We start from the raw sequence: 12,225 nt of genomic DNA, 5'->3' as shown, positions 1-12,225 counted from the left end.
TGTTGCGATTTCAAACAGCTGAGGAGATTTTTTTTGAGACTTTCTTCGCAAAAGTCGCACAAAAGTCCCAGAGTAAGGTCTCTCCTGCTCGGCAATGGAGCGCATTTGCGCACAACAATCGGCGTTTGCCCGGCAGATGTCCACATTATGGAATCAAACGCTCAACGGGAAAAATAACAACGTGACGAATTTTGTAAAAAAAAAAAATCCTATAAAGTTTCAAAATAGAAAGAAAAAAAACCCCTTAAAGACCCTGTCACATGTTCTGTGTCGCTTTATATTGTTATAATCGCTGTCACTTATCAGTGAGTACGTTTTTTCCCCACATGTTGTACTTCATTTTAGTGGTAAATTTCACGTTTATTTATTAAAAAAAAAAAAAAAATTGCATGAATTTTTAATAAAGTTTTTAAAAAAAAAAAAAATTTGCCATTTTAAAAATTCAAAATCATTGCGTTTTCAGGCAGACAAATTTACCACCAACATTTCCCGGGGGTCGGCTTGACATTTTCATCATTTTTTGAATGAATTTTTGTCTGGGTAATTTATTTTGGTGTCGCGCGGCTACAAATCGGATATATCGGTTTTCTGTATTTTTAAAGAGATTTCAGAATTGACTTTTTTTTTTTTTGGGGGGGGGGGGGGGATCATTATTGTATATATAATATAAGAGGACCCCCCTATATACCCAAACGTTTTCAAATCTGCGCCCTTCAGTCTATCAGAAATGGCTTTGTCGCGTTTCTCGTTGAAGATGGATGCGTTTTTGCGCATGCGCTTTTCAGATATTTGTCTGTGGTTTTTTATAAACGCGATGCTCGATGTGCGGTGACTGCAGGCGGCCGCGTTTCTTGGAATTTCTAAAAACGCATCGTCTTCTCCCGGCTGTTTGTGCGAGTAATCGCATGCGTTTCAAAATGCAGACCACAGACGCATGCGCAGCAATGGGCGCTGCTGATCGTCCGGTAGACAGGGAGTCCTGGCATCATAGCAATAGACCATGGTGACACAAGCAGAGCAAGCGCATCTGTGTACAGGGGCCCGAGACTGAGAGCATCTGTGTACAGGAGCCCGAGACTGAGAGCATCTGTGTACAGGGGCCCGAGACTGAGAGCATCTGTGTACAGGGGCCCGAGACTAAGAGCATCTGTGTACAGGGGCCCGAGACTGAGAGCATCTGTGTACAGGGACCCAGACTGAGAGCATCTGTGTACAGGAGCCCGAGACTGAGAGCATCTGTGTACAGGGGCCCGAGACTGAGAGCATCTGTGTACAGGGGCCCGAGACTAAGAGCATCTGTGTACAGGGGCCCGAGACTAAGAGCATCTGTGTACAGGGGCCCGAGACTGAGAGCATCTGTGTACAGGGGGCCAGACTGAGAGCATCTGTGTACAGGGGCCCGAGACTGAGAGCATCTGTGTACAGGGGCCCAGACTGAGAGCATCTGTGTACAGGGGCCCGAGACTGAGAGCATCTGTGTACAGGGGCCCAGACTGAGAGCATCTGTGTACAGGGGCCCGAGACTGAGAGCATCTGTGTACAGGAGCCCGAGACTGAGAGCATCTGTGTACAGGGGCCCGAGACTGAGAGCATCTGTGTACAGGGGCCCGAGACTGAGAGCATCTGTGTACAGGGGCCCGAGACTGAGAGCATCTGTGTACAGGGACCCAGACTGAGAGCATCTGTGTACAGGAGCCCGAGACTGAGAGCATCTGTGTACAGGGGCCCGAGACTGAGAGCATCTGTGTACAGGGGCCCGAGACTAAGAGCATCTGTGTACAGGGGCCCGAGACTGAGAGCATCTGTGTACAGGGACCCGAGACTGAGAGCATCTGTGTACAGGGGCCCAGACTGAGAGCATCTGTGTACAGGGGCCCGAGACTGAGAGCATCTGTGTACAGGAGCCCGAGACTGAGAGCATCTGTGTACAGGGGCCCGAGACTGAGAGCATCTGTGTACAGGGGCCCGAGACTAAGAGCATCTGTGTACAGGGGCCCGAGACTGAGAGCATCTGTGTACAGGGACCCAGACTGAGAGCATCTGTGTACAGGAGCCCGAGACTGAGAGCATCTGTGTACAGGGGCCCGAGACTGAGAGCATCTGTGTACAGGGGCCCGAGACTAAGAGCATCTGTGTACAGGGGCCCGAGACTAAGAGCATCTGTGTACAGGGGCCCGAGACTGAGAGCATCTGTGTACAGGGGGCCAGACTGAGAGCATCTGTGTACAGGGGCCCGAGACTGAGAGCATCTGTGTACAGGGGCCCAGACTGAGAGCATCTGTGTACAGGGGCCCGAGACTAAGAGCATCTGTGTACAGGGGCCCGAGACTAAGAGCATCTGTGTACAGGGGCCCGAGACTAAGAGCATCTGTGTACAGGGGCCCGAGACTAAGAGCATCTGTGTACAGGGGCCTGAGACTGAGAGCATCTGTGTACAGGGGCCCGAGACTGAGAGCATCTGTGTACAGGGGCCTGAGACTGAGAGCATCTGTGTACAGGGGCCCGAGACTAAGAGCATCTGTGTACAGGGGCCCGAGACTAAGAGCATCTGTGTACAGGGGCCCGAGACTGAGAGCATCTGTGTACAGGGGCCCGAGACTAAGAGCATCTGTGTACAGGGGCCCGAGACTGAGAGCATCTGTGTACAGGGGCCCAGACTGAGAGCATCTGTGTACAGGGGCCCGAGACTGAGAGCATCTGTGTACAGGGGGCACAAGATCTGACCAGCGCAGGGGTCCTGTTTTGACGGACTGGACCTCCCCTGCACAATCCTGAGGCCTAAGGCTACATTCACACTGCCGCACGAGGAGAGCGCCGCTCACACTCGCCCCTCTCCATAGGAACATATGGCGCACGCCGCCGTAACATGGGAAAAGATAGAACATGTGAGTCCTGAAAGCTGAGTGTGAGGCACATGTTCTGCTCTGATCTGTAATGTCCACTGTCTGGTGACTTATGTGATGGGGAGGTCTCTCATGTACATCACCTGTATGATGGGGAGGTCTCTCATGTACATCACCTGTATGATGGGGAGGTCTCTCATGTACATCACCTGTATGATGGGGAGGTCTCTCATGGACATCACCTGTATGATGGGGACGTCTCTCATGTACATCACCTGTATGATGGGGAGGTCTCTCATGTACATCACCTGTATGATGGGGACGTCTCTCATGTACATCACCTGTATGATGGGGAGGTCTCTCATGTACATCACCTGTATGATGGGGAGGTCTCTCATGTACATCACCTGTATGATGGGGACGTCTCTCATGTACATCACCTGTATGATGGGGACGTCTCTCATGTACATCACCTGTATGGTGGGGACGTCTCTCATGTACATCACCTGTATGATGGGGACGTCTCTCATGGACATCACCTGTATGATGGGGACGTCTCTCATGTACATCACCTGTATGATGGGGACGTCTCTCATGTACATCACCTGTATGATGGGGACGTCTCTCATGTACATCACCTGTATGATGGGGACGTCTCTCATGTACATCACCTGTATGATGGGGACGTCTCTCATGTACATCACCTGTATGATGGGGACGTCTCTCATGTACATCACCTGTATGATGGGGAGGTCTCTCATGTATATAACCTGTATGATGGGGACGTCTCTCATGGACATCACCTGTATGATGGGGACGTCTCTCATGTACATCACCTGTATGATGGGGACGTCTCTCATGTACATCACCTGTATGATGGGGACGTCTCTCATGTACATCACCTGTATGATGGGGACGTCTCTCATGTACATCACCTGTATGGTGGGGACGTCTCTCATGTACATCACCTGTATGATGGGGAGGTCTCTCATGTACATCACCTGTATGATGGGGACGTCTCTCATGTACATCACCTGTATGGTGGGGACGTCTCTCATGTACATCACCTGTATGATGGGGAGGTCTCTCATGGACATCACCTGTATGATGGGGACGTCTCTCATGTACATCACCTGTATGATGGGGAGGTCTCTCATGGACATCACCTGTATGATGGGGACGTCTCTCATGTACATCACCTGTATGATGGGGACGTCTCTCATGTACATCACCTGTATGATGGGGACGTCTCTCATGGACATCACCTGTATGATGGGGACGTCTCTCATGGACATCACCTGTATGATGGGGAGGTCTCTCATGGACATCACCTGTATGATGGGGACGTCTCTCATGTACATCACCTGTATGATGGGGAGGTCTCTCATGTACATCACCTGTATGATGGGGACGTCTCTCATGTACATCACCTGTATGGTGGGGACGTCTCTCATGTACATCACCTGTATGATGGGGAGGTCTCTCATGGACATCACCTGTATGATGGGGACGTCTCTCATGTACATCACCTGTATGATGGGGAGGTCTCTCATGGACATCACCTGTATGATGGGGACGTCTCTCATGTACATCACCTGTATGATGGGGACGTCTCTCATGTACATCACCTGTATGATGGGGACGTCTCTCATGGACATCACCTGTATGATGGGGACGTCTCTCATGGACATCACCTGTATGATGGGGAGGTCTCTCATGGACATCACCTGTATGATGGGGACGTCTCTCATGTACATCACCTGTATGATGGGGACGTCTCTCATGTACATCACCTGTATGATGGGGACGTCTCTCATGGACATCACCTGTATGATGGGGACGTCTCTCATGGACATCACCTGTATGATGGGGACGTCTCTCATGGACATCACCTGTATGATGGGGACGTCTCTCATGTACATCACCTGTATGATGGGGACGTCTCTCATGTACATCACCTGTATGATGGGGACGTCTCTCATGTATATAACCTGTATGGTGGGGACGTCTCTCATGTACATCACCTGTATGATGGGGACGTCTCTCATGTACATCACCTGTATGGTGGGGACGTCTCTCATGTACATCACCTGTATGGTGGGGACGTCTCTCATGTGCATCACCTGTATGATGGGGACGTCTCTCATGTACATCACCTGTATGATGGGGACGTCTCTCATGTACATCACCTGTATGGTGGGGACGTCTCTCATGTACATCACCTGTATGATGGGGACGTCTCTCATGTACATCACCTGTATGGTGGGGAGGTCTCTCATGTACATCACCTGTATGATGGGGAGGTCTCTCATGTACATCACCTGTATGATGGGGAGGTCTCTCATGGACATCACCTGTATGATGGGGAGGTCTCTCATGTACATCACCTGTATGGTGGGGACGTCTCTCATGTACATCACCTGTATGATGGGGAGGTCTCTCATGTACATCACCTGTATGATGGGGAGGTCTCTCATGTACATCACCTGTATGATGGGGACGTCTCTCTTGGACATCACCTGTATGATGGGGACGTCTCTCATGGACATCACCTGTATGGTGGGGAGGTCTCTCATGGACATCACCTGTATGATGGGGAGGTCTCTCATGTACATCACCTGTATGATGGGGACGTCTCTCATGTATATAACCTGTATGATGGGGAGGTCTCTCATGTACATCACCTGTATGATGGGGAGGTCTCTCATGTATATAACCTGTATGATGGGGAGGTCTCTCATGTACATCACCTGTATGATGGGGAGGTCTCTCATGTACATCACCTGTATGATGGGGACGTCTCTCATGTACATCACCTGTATGATGGGGACGTCTCTCATGTACATCACCTGTATGATGGGGACGTCTCTCATGGACATCACCTGTATGATGGGGACGTCTCTCATGTATATAACCTGTATGATGGGGACGTCTCTCATGTACATCACCTGTATGATGGGGACGTCTCTCATGTACATCACCTGTATGATGGGGACGTCTCTCATGTACATCACCTGTATGATGGGGACGTCTCTCATGTACATCACCTGTATGATGGGGACGTCTCTCATGTACATCACCTGTATGATGGGGACGTCTCTCATGTACATCACCTGTATGATGGGGAGGTCTCTCTTGGACATCACCTGTATGATGGGGACGTCTCTCATGTATATCACCTGTATGATGGGGACGTCTCTCATGTACATCACCTGTATGATGGGGAGGTCTCTCATGTACATCACCTGTATGATGGGGAGGTCTCTCATGTACATCACCTGTATGATGGGGACGTCTCTCATGTACATCACCTGTATGATGGGGACGTCTCTCATGTACATCACCTGTATGGTGGGGACGTCTCTCATGTACATCACCTGTATGATGGGGAGGTCTCTCATGTACATCACCTGTATGATGGGGACGTCTCTCTTGGACATCACCTGTATGATGGGGACGTATCTCTTGGACATCACCTGTATGATGGGGACGTCTCTCATGTACATCACCTGTATGATGGGGACGTCTCTCATGTACATCACCTGTATGATGGGGACGTCTCTCATGGACATCACCTGTATGATGGGGACGTCTCTCATGTACATCACCTGTATGATGGGGACGTCTCTCATGTACATCACCTGTATGATGGGGACGTCTCTCATGTACATCACCTGTATGATGGGGACGTCTCTCATGTACATCACCTGTATGGTGGGGACGTCTCTCATGTACATCACCTGTATGGTGGGGACGTCTCTCATGTACATCACCTGTATGGTGGGGAGGTCTCTCATGTACATCACCTGTATGGTGGGGACGTCTCTCATGTACATCACCTGTATGGTGGGGACGTCTCTCATGTACATCACCTGTATGATGGGGACGTCTCTCATGTACATCACCTGTATGATGGGGACGTCTCTCATGTACATCACCTGTATGATGGGGACGTCTCTCATGTACATCACCTGTATGATGGGGAGGTCTCTCTTGGACATCACCTGTATGATGGGGACGTCTCTCATGTATATCACCTGTATGATGGGGACGTCTCTCATGTACATCACCTGTATGATGGGGACGTCTCTCATGTATATAACCTGTATGATGGGGACGTCTCTCATGTACATCACCTGTATGATGGGGAGGTCTCTCTTGGACATCACCTGTATGATGGGGAGGTCTCTCATGTACATCACCTGTATGATGGGGAGGTCTCTCATGTACATCACCTGTATGATGGGGAGGTCTCTCATGTACATCACCTGTATGATGGGGAGGTCTCTCATGTACATCACCTGTATGATGGGGACGTCTCTCATGTACATCACCTGTATGATGGGGACGTCTCTCATGTACATCACCTGTATGATGGGGACGTCTCTCATGTACATCACCTGTATGATGGGGAGGTCTCTCATGTACATCACCTGTATGATGGGGACGTCTCTCATGTACATCACCTGTATGATGGGGAGGTCTCTCATGTACATCACCTGTATGGTGGGGACGTCTCTCATGTACATCACCTGTATGATGGGGAGGTCTCTCATGTACATCACCTGTATGATGGGGACGTCTCTCTTGGACATCACCTGTATGATGGGGACGTATCTCTTGGACATCACCTGTATGATGGGGACGTCTCTCATGTACATCACCTGTATGATGGGGACGTCTCTCATGTACATCACCTGTATGATGGGGACGTCTCTCATGGACATCACCTGTATGATGGGGACGTCTCTCATGTACATCACCTGTATGATGGGGACGTCTCTCATGTACATCACCTGTATGATGGGGACGTCTCTCATGTACATCACCTGTATGATGGGGACGTCTCTCATGTACATCACCTGTATGATGGGGACGTCTCTCATGTACATCACCTGTATGATGGGGACGTCTCTCATGTACATCACCTGTATGATGGGGAGGTCTCTCATGTACATCACCTGTATGGTGGGGACGTCTCTCATGTACATCACCTGTATGGTGGGGACGTCTCTCATGTACATCACCTGTATGATGGGGACGTCTCTCTTGGACATCACCTGTATGATGGGGACGTCTCTCATGGACATCACCTGTATGATGGGGATGTATGATTCATGCAGGTGATGTACATGAGAGACCTCCTACTAACAGCTGGTCCAAAGTACAACTCCACAGCTACCAAAGACATCCCCCAGTAGGATTTATCCGTCATTAGTTCTGCTCTATTCTACTCCCCTAATGACTGTGCTCCCGTTATGAATCAGCACCGATTGTGAGTCAATTTCTCCCGTTGTCTGTTACATTTGCACAACAACAGGTAGAAATTCCGGGAATTAACAAGACTACGCCTATAAAGGAGCGGTTCTGTAGATGGTGACCACAGACTATTTCCCTGTTTCATCCTATTTGGCTGTTGTTTTTGTCTCTTTTGCCACACACACACACACAATACTGAGCCTCATCAGGAGGATGCCCAGGTGTTGTTGGGAGGTCATACAGGCACGTGGAGGCCACACACACACTACTGACCTCATCAGGAGCATGCCCAGGTGTTGTAGTAAGGTCATACAGGCACATGGAGGCCACACACAATACTGAGCCTCATCAGGAGCATGCCCAGGTGTTGTAGGGAGGTCATACAGGGACATGGAGGCCACACACAATACTGACCTCATCAGGAGGATGCCCAGGTGTTGTAGGGAGGTCATTCAGGTACATGGAGGCCACACACACTACTGACCTCATCAGGAGCATGCCCAGGTGTTGTAGGGAGGTCATACAGGCACATGGAGGCCACACACAATACTGACCTCATCAGGAGTATGCCCAGGTGTTGTAGGGAGGACATACAGGCACATAGAGGCCGCACACAATACTGAGCCTCATTAGGAGCATGCCCAGGTGTTGTAGGGAGGTCATACAGGTACATGGAGGCCACACACACTACTGACCTCATCAGGAGCATGCCGAGGTGTTGTAGGGAGGTCATTCAGGTACATGGATGTCACACACAATACTGAGCCTCATCAGGAGCATGCCCAGGTGTTGTAGGGAGGTCATACAGGCACATGGAGGCCACACACACTACTGACCTTATCAGGAGCATGCCCAGGTGTTGTAGGGAGGTCATACAGGCACATGGAGGCCACACACACTACTGACCTTATCAGGAGCATGCCAAGGTGTTGTAGGGAGGACATACAGGCACATGGAGGCCACACACACAATACTGAGCCTCATCAGGAGCATGCCGCGGTGTAGTAGGGAGGTCATACAGGCACGTGGAGGCCATATACAATACGGACCTCATCAGGAGCATGTCGTGGTGTTGCAGGGAGGTCATACAGGCAAGTGGAGGCCATACACAATACTGAGCCTCATCAGGAGCATGCCGAGGTGTAGTAGGGAGGTCATACAGGCACGTGGAGGCCATATACAATACTGACCTCATCAGGAGCATGCCCAGGTGTTGTAGGGAGGTCATACAGGCACGTGGAGGCCACACACAATACTGACCTCATCAGGAGCATGCCCAGGTGTTGTAGGGAGGTCATACAGGCACGTGGAGGCCACACACAATACTGACCTCCTTTCCTTATTTTGAGGCATTTCCCCTGAAAGGGATCAGCCTGAAATGTGATTTTTAACTTTGCTTTTAAAAATTATTCCCCTTCCCGCCTCCAGGTGATATCTATTGATAATTTTTAGATTTTATAGTTCTCACCACCTTCCACTATGTGATGAATAAAGAGCCGACACTGGAAGATTTCATTCCCTGAGATCCGGGATGTGGTGTTCAGCGTTCCTTTTATTTTCTGAGAAGTACATAGAAAGTCATTGTTCTGTGAATAATGCAAGAACCTGCCCTGCAAATTAACCCCATTGTGTGACGGCCCCCTTCATGTTTCCTTTCCATGGCTGCAATGTAACAATTCTTATATGCGACTCATCTGATGCGAGTCCAACCAGGCCCCTGCTTATTCTGTGCTCTCGCTAGGACATGCAGCGATGTGGAACATTGAGGGAAATCTCTGTTAAATCACCGGCCACTTCATGTCATGTGACCCGGCTGATGTCATCCAGGGTCCTGTTACATTTATACAGGTCTATCCCATGTATGTATCTGATCACATGAAATCACAGCAGCCTCTATGGAGGATGGGGAGGAGTAGATGGGTGGGACAGCTGCACTACAAAAAGCATCGCCAGAGCCGAGACTATATATATATATATATATATATATATATATATTATATACAGGCAGTCCCCGGGTTACGTACAAGATAGGGACTGGGGGTTTGTTCTTAAGTTGAATTTGTATGTAAGTCGAAACTGTATATTTTATAATTGAAGTTCTAGACAATTTTTTTTTTTTGCCCCATTGACAATTGGAGTTTCAAAATTTTTGCTGTAATTGGACAAAGGATTATCAATAAAGCTTCATTACATACACCTTACAGCTGATCATTGCAGTCTGGGACTATAGTAAAGCATCCAGAGAGCTTCACCAGAGGTCACAGTGGGCAGAGGGGTCCGTCTGTAACTATGGGTTGTCTGTAAGTCGGGTGTCCTTAAGTAGGGGACCGCCTGTATAGGGAATAATGTTCATTTTGAGTTCATTTGAAAATTTTAAAAAAGTACTATAAATTACAAAAAAGCCTTTTTTCCCACTTTCAACCCAAAATTAAAATAAATATGGCAAAAAATATTGAAACTTTTATTTCCTTTTTAACTCACGCTGTGTGTCCCGGAAAAAAACACACAAAAAAAAAAATATATAAGGTAGCACGGCGAAAAAGAAAAAAAAAAATGATGGCCCTTAAACTGGCGCTTACGAAAATTTACTAAAAACACCCGGTCACTAGAGCCTTTTCAGGCCACATCACTAAGGGGTTAATGAAGTGGCCAAACAAGCTCGGTCACCCCTGAACATTATGACTGTAGCGCCACCTTGAGGGTTATACCGAGGCTCCCCCATTGCCGTGTCCTCCCCTCACACCCCCTGCCGGGTTATACCGAGGCTACCCCATTGCCTTGTCCTCCCTCACACCCCCTGCCGGGTTATACCGAGGCTCCCCCATTGCCGTGTCCTCCCCTCACACCCCCTGCCGGGTTATACCGAGGCTCCCCCATTGCCGTGTCCTCCCCTCACACCCCCTGCCGGGTTATACCGAGGCTCCCCCATTGCCGTGTCCTCCCTCCTACCGGGTTATACCGAGGCTCCCCCATTGCCGTGTCCTCCCCTCACACCCCCTGCCGGGTTATACCGAGGCTCCCCCATTGCCGTGTCCTCCCTCACACCCCCTGCCGGGTTATACCGAGGCTCCCCCATTGCCGTGTCCTCCCTCCTACCGGGTTATACCGAGGCTCCCCCATTGCCGTGTCCCCCCTCACACCCCCTGCCGGGTTATACCGAGGCTCCCCCATTGCCGTGTCCCCCCTCACACCCCCTGCCGGGTTATACCGAGGCTCCCCCATTGCCGTGTCCTCCCCTCACACCCCCTGCCGGGTTATACCGAGGCTCCCCCATTGCCGTGTCCTCCCTCCTACCGGGTTATACCGAAGCTCCCCCATTGCCGTGTCCTCCCCTCACACCCCCTGCCGGGTTATACCGAGGCTCCCCCATTGCCGTGTCCTCCCCTCACACCCCCTGCCGGGTTATACCGAGGCTCCCCCATTGCCGTGTCCTCCCTCCTACCGGGTTATACCGAAGCTCCCCCATTGCCGTGTCCTCCCCTCACACCCCCTGCCGGGTTATACTGAGGCTCCCCCATTGCCGCGTCCCCCTCACATCCCCTGCCAGGTTATACCGAGGCTCCCCCATTGCCGTGTCCCCCCTCACACCCCCTGCCGGGTTATACCGAGGCTCCCCCATTGCCGTGTCCTCCCCTCACACCCCCTGCCGGGTTATACCGAGGCTCCCCCATTGCCGTGTCCTCCCTCCTACCGGGTTATACCGAAGCTCCCCCATTGCCGTGTCCTCCCCTCACACCCCCTGCCGGGTTATACCGAGGCTCCCCCATTGCCGTGTCCTCCCCTCACACCCCCTGCCGGGTTATACCGAGGCTCCCCCATTGCCGTGTCCTCCCTCCTACCGGGTTATACCGAAGCTCCCCCATTGCCGTGTCCTCCCCTCACACCCCCTGCCGGGTTATACCGAGGCTCCCCCATTGCCGTGTCCTCCCCTCACACCCCCTGCCGGGTTATACCGAGGCTCCCCCATTGCCGTGTCCTCCCTCCTACCGGGTTATACCGAAGCTCCCCCATTGCCGTGTCCTCCCCTCACACCCCCTGCCGGGTTATACTGAGGCTCCCCCATTGCCGCGTCCCCCTCACATCCCCTGCCAGGTTATACCGAGGCTCCCCCATTGCCGTGTCC

Source organism: Engystomops pustulosus, chromosome 10, assembly GCF_040894005.1.
Source record: "Engystomops pustulosus chromosome 10, aEngPut4.maternal, whole genome shotgun sequence".
Lineage (NCBI taxonomy): Eukaryota > Metazoa > Chordata > Amphibia > Anura > Leptodactylidae > Engystomops > Engystomops pustulosus.
This window is presented reverse-complemented; position numbering follows the sequence as displayed.